The sequence below is a fragment of the Chenopodium album genome, chromosome 14, assembly GCF_948465745.1.
Source record: "Chenopodium album chromosome 14, dcCheAlbu1.1, whole genome shotgun sequence".
Taxonomy (NCBI): Eukaryota; Viridiplantae; Streptophyta; class Magnoliopsida; order Caryophyllales; family Amaranthaceae; genus Chenopodium; species Chenopodium album.
In genome coordinates, this window is record NC_137847.1 from 16,494,438 (window position 1) to 16,500,347 (window position 5,910).

A 5,910-nucleotide genomic window follows, 5' to 3' on the forward strand; every position below is an offset into this window, starting at 1 on the left:
CATCTTGTTGTGAGCCCTTATTTCTTGCATTTGTTGCCCAAAAGTTTGCATTTGTGCATGCATGGCTTGAAGGAGTTGTGTGGGTGTTGGCTCCGCTTGAGGTGCTTGTTCTTGATTTCTTTGGGCCCCTTGGGTTTGATTGTTGTATTGGTTTTGGTTGTTGTATTGGTTGTTCCTAGGGTAGCTTCCTCTTGGGTTTTGGTTTTGAGATGGAGGTGGATTTTGGTATTGGGGGTTGGAATTGTAAGAAGGTTGAGCTTGTTGGCCCCATAGTTGAGGTTGAGATGCAAAACCGGCTGGTGGTTGTCTCCAAGCTACTCCACCACCACCTCCTCTAAAACCGTCTTGTCTTGTGTTGTATGCCGCCACATGCTCGGGGCTCAAACCTCCACAATAAGATGTATCATGGTTCGTTCCTCCACAATTTTGACATGAGAAAGAGTTGACTTGAGAAGAGCTTGCTCCACCACTTGAGCTTGCATTATCACTTGTGTTCAACTTTGAAAGCCCTTTTGTGATTTTCTCAATTTGATGTTGCAATTGATCGACCTTCTCCAATTCATACATCCCACCTTTCTTCGGTGCACTCCTTCTTCTACCTCCCCAAGAGTAGTTCTTTGCTACCTCCTCGAATGTTGCTTCCACTTGATTTTGAGGGATCTTGATTAGTTGTCCACCCGCCCCCGCATCCAAGTTGGCTCTAGACATGGGCTCCAAACCATCGTAGAAAAACCTCATGAGCAAACTTTGATTGTATTCATGGTGAGGACATGCTTGTACCAACTCTTTGAACCTCTCCCAAGCTTCATTAAGACTCTCATCCGCTTCTTGTTCAAATGATGCAATCTTCCTTCTCATCTCGGCGGTCTTCTCCTCGGAAATGAACCTCTTTAAGAATGCCTTAACTACCTCCCTCCAAGATGTGAGTGAGTTAGGCTTCACTTGCTTCAACCACTTCTTTGCTCTACCCGAAAGAGATTGTCGAAATAAATGCATCCGGATGTACTCTTGAGAAACTTGGTTGGTTTGAATCATGGCACATAGCTCAAGGAATCTATCAAGGTGCTCTATGGGATCTTCACTTGTAGAACCCGAAAATTGCTCCGATTGAACCATTCTTGTATATTGGGGATGAATTGTGAAGTTAGTCTCCGTGACGGGTAACAAAATCCCTCCCGTGAGCTCATAATCCTCCGGATTACCAAACTCACGAAATAAAACATCATCTTCTTGTCCCGCCATTGATTCACTTTGCGAACTAGAAGAGTAAGAATCACTCCCACTATCAATTATAGCACCAAGTCCTCTCCCTTTTTCTTCAAAAAGCCTACGGATTTGTCTTAAAGTTCGGTTGATTTCTTGGTCAATTTGATGGGTAGGTGGTCCTTGAGATCTTCTAAGCATTCACCAAAGTTAAGCAAACAATTAGCAATGACAAGTATGATAGAACAAAACAAAACAAAAAGAAAGCAATTAAAATTACTCTAACAATAGCAAATTAGACACCAAACAAGCCGCTTCCCCGGCAACAGCGCCAAAATTTGATCGGGATTTAGTAGGTCGTTGGGACTACCAACCCAAATCAAATTAACTAGTTATAACCTAAACTAGCCTAAAAAAAATATAGGGGTAAGTATAGGGTCGAACCCAAGGGAAGCATGCAAGCTAAATATCAAATTCACTAAGCAAGAGTCAAGGAAAGGATAATTTTGTTGGGTTTTGGATAAAAAGTACTAAGACTACAAACAAGCAAATATAAAGAAGATTAAAAATCAAGAGAGAACGCACTAGGGGTACGAGGGTGTCAAACATGATTAGAAAGAGGTGAATAATGATAGTTATCATGAAAAACATGCCAAAGAACACAAGATCCTACCTAAACAAATCATTCTCATGCAATGGTCTAGGCAAATCAATGAAAAAACCCTATGCTAATATAATCATTCTCATGCATCCTATTAGACACTAGCAAAATCAAGAGAATAAAAAGGCACAAATCATAAAACTCTATTTTAACAACTCATTTTCATGCAATCATCAAAAAAGAGGTGATCTTGATCTAGTTCAAATCATTTTCATGCATTTAAACTAGAAGGCAATCAAATAAAGTGCAACAATAATCTCAAGACATTAAAAATCAAATCTTTCATCAATTTAAGGCATGTATTCAATCCAACTATCATCATTCTTCCAACATTCAACACATATTTTCCACCCCCTTCCCCTAGCTAAGAAATTAGCCTAGAGAAGGGAGATTAAGCATGATGATAAACTAAATGTAAACAAAATAGACATGGAAGCAAACATGATCAAAAACAATCAAAATACCAAAGATTCCAATCCACAAAATAGATAGAAATAAACAACTAGAGTGCAAATAAACTAAGCTAAGAGAAAGGATTAGAGATTACTAAGTAGGCAATGGTAGAAAGATTAAAACTTGCAAGGTTGCTTGATTGATTGAAACGAAACTTGAACCAAAGTTGCATACATGAAGATAACTTGAGTAATACTACACTTTCTCTCTCTAAGATTAGGGTTTAATTGTCTTCTAAGATAAGGCTAACTCCCCCACTAATCTCCCCTACGACCTATATATATAGGTCCTTTAAAAGATACAAAAATATGAAATAAAAAAAAACTGAACTTCAGCGGTGCGCGCCTGCGCAGATGTTGTGCGTGCGCCCTCGCAGATCTTGTGCGCCCGCAGATCTGTGGGTACGGGGATTAGACCCATGGATGCGCGCCTTCTCTCAGCAGTACTGCGCGCTCGCACTTGAAGAGTGTGCGCCCGCACACAAGGCGCGCACAAGGCGCACACAACTCCCTGTTTTGGCTCTGCTTCTGCTGCTGTCTTGTGCGGGTTCTCCCAGGGCTGCGCACCCGCACATAACAAAGGCGCGCGCCCGCACACAAAGCGCGCACAAGGCGCGCAAAACCTTCTGTTTGAGTTCTGTTCTTAAAGCCTTCTTGCGCGGGTTCTCACAGTGATGCGCGCCCGCACACAGGGGATTTTGGGGGTGAATTGCTCTTCTTCCAATGCCTTGATTCCTACAAAACAAAAACAAAGAAAACAAGGAGAAAGGCGAAACAAAGAAAAGAGGAACAAAAAGGAGAGAAAAAGGGGACAAACAAGCTACAAATGGGAGGGAAAACCCGTAAAAAGAACACTAAATCGTGGCATAAATGCCACTCATCAGGGCATATCTTTTAGGGATTTGGTTTTACTGAATAAAGATATTAATTTTCTAATAAATCCCTTTTGGAAAAAGATAAGTTTGTTTAAAAAGTATTTTTAAACAAAAAGATAAGTTTTGAATAAAATCTGATTTTATGTTAATTATATCTTTAGTATTAATGACAGATTTTATTCTTGACAAAAAGATATATTTTCGGAAAACTTATTTTTAGAAAATTTATTTTAAACTTATCTTTTCATAAAACCTATGTTTTTCAAGATGAAATGAATAATTCGAGTGTACTTTAAATATGCTCATATGTATTCATTTAAAGTTGAGGCTGACGAAGTGTAGTGGTCGTGCTTAATGGTTTTATCTTTCACCACGAAGCTAATTCAGTCCTCCTGGTCAAAGTTCCTATCAGATTTTGGTTACAGTACGTCCAGTGAGTTCCAGACAGATCTCGAGTGTCCAACATATTAGTTTTATCTCTTTATTCATATATATGTATTTAGAGTTATTCAATGAGATCTTGTAATGGGAAAAAGGGTTTTGAGTATTTTGTGTATTGGGGTGTGATGAGTTTGAAGTCTCTAAAATTCGTCGAGGAGTGTCTTCTTTAAAGTTCAAGTGATAGCAGAGTGTATGCACTTGTGTAGTGCTAAAGGAACCTGAGTGTGTCTTGGGTCGTGTTAAAGGAACCTAAGTGTGTCTTGGGTCGGGTTAAAGGAACCTGAGTGTGTCTTGGGTCTGGTAGGATAGGTTCCTATCAAGTGGCAAGTGTCCTTTGTGGAACTTGCGAGAAAGGTCTGTAATAATAGGTTGTACTAGGAGAGTTGCCTATTATATTGGAGTTTGTTTGAAAGTCCCGAGAAGGGCCGAGGTTTTACTTCCAGTTAGGCCTTGGAAGGTTTCCTCGTAAAATCTGTTTCGCACTCTTTAAGTTCCTAACTATAACTGTTTTATATTCCGCGAAAATTAGGCACTAGGAACTTATTACAATTCACCCCCTCCCCCTTTTGTAGTATATCATCTGAAATAACAAATTAGGATCCTCTAGAATCCTCTATAAGGTTCTAATTTATCCTCCCCGAAAAGACAAAGATCGAAAAAGTTCGAGATTAAAAAAAAAAACTTTTCATAAGGCAATCCTTGTTTTATTCGAATACAAAGACGTTTAATATTTCGCACAGAAAATTCGTTAGAAACCAAACTCTTTACAAGCTTTGCTATCTTTAAGAACCGACACGCAATGATAGGTCAAACGCATCGCATCAGCCCTATTACAATACGACAGGTGCCAACGCATCGCACCGCGTCAGAGAAGTTTTGTTGTGTCTGGAATTTCTTATCTTTTTCTAATTATTCTATTCTTTTTTTTCCTTATAAATAGGGGGTCGTTTTCCCTGTTTTAAGATAGGGGAGAATTAGCTTGAATTAGCTACAATCATCATCTACAAACCATCCATCATCCTAATCATCCCAATTCCCAAAATTCTTTAGAATTCTTAAATCAATGCTCTTATCCTAAACACATCCCAAACAAACACAATACTTCATTAGCGTGATTCGAATACTCCAAACCATACTCGACTGTTGGCTTTGACCTTGACGTGAAAGGTTGATATTTCTGAGGGTTTGGTCCCAAATATATATTTCAATTCTTAATAATTTAATTTATTATTAATTATTGATTTTACTCTTTTTGGATGTTTACTAACGTATGTATTGTTTTATTAGCAAGAAGGTTGAGGAATCGAAGTGATTAATCTAATGACCCTTTTTAATTATTACTCTATTTTTTTATTACTATCATAATGTTTAGGATACTGCTTTTAATTTAAATTTTATTATTAGTAACATGCTAGGAGTTGTTATTAATCTGTTTATTATTATGTCTAGGATCTTACTAATACCGATGTTTTGATGATGATTAAAGTGTGATGTTGATCATATGTTGCATGATTATCTATGATTTATTGTTATTGCTTGATCATGCCCTTTTTGCAGGTTTAAAGGGAATTTGTAATTAAAATCACGCCTAATAAGATAATTAATAATTGAATTTAGGTTTAATACGAATTTAATTCAAGTGATCACCAATATTAGATTTGATTGTGTATTAATAATCAACCAACGTAGATTAAATAGGTTTAGGGCTAAATTGATGTATACATGTTAATTAAAATGCGCACATGAATATCAATCGTCATAAGTATATTACTCATCATGGCTATTGGAACCTCTTTCCTTAACCATGAATATTGTAAGTTCTCTTATTTGAGTACTAGTCCATTTTGATGTTGTCAAACTTTTGGCGGACAAGGGGATTATAACGGCAACACTCAAGCGGCTAGGTCCTCTTGGTAAGAGAAGCTAACAATGCAATATTAGGAATGTCCCCTTATCAACAATGGGGAATATGTCTTTACAAGGCCTCTCAAAAAACGAGAGTGTGAAAATGCATGTCCGTGCTTAGATGGATTTTAGAAATCATCTGCTTATTACAATCGAACTTGAAAATCAAGACACACTTCTGACATAATAAGGATGACGAAGAATCATACTTTATAGTTCATGAAGTGACATTAAGTGACATAGGAAATAGGCTATACACTAACACAGAAGGACAAGTGGGAGATTGAAAGGAATGGTGTCCTTTGAACAAGTGTATTATTCCATTAGAGGGTTCGGAATTATTAGAAAGCTAATTATTCAATGAGGTCAAGTG

At 37.7% G+C, this 5,910-nt stretch overlaps 1 non-coding gene across 1 annotated transcript; it reads left to right on the plus strand.

Annotated features, from left to right (window-relative positions):
- The first annotated feature begins 755 nt into the window (after positions 1-755).
- LOC145580365 (small nucleolar RNA R71) lies at positions 756-860 on the plus strand. Its single transcript, XR_014099426.1, has one exon. It is a non-coding gene; the product is annotated as a small nucleolar RNA R71 (small nucleolar RNA).
- The last annotated feature ends 5,050 nt before the right edge of the window (positions 861-5,910 follow it).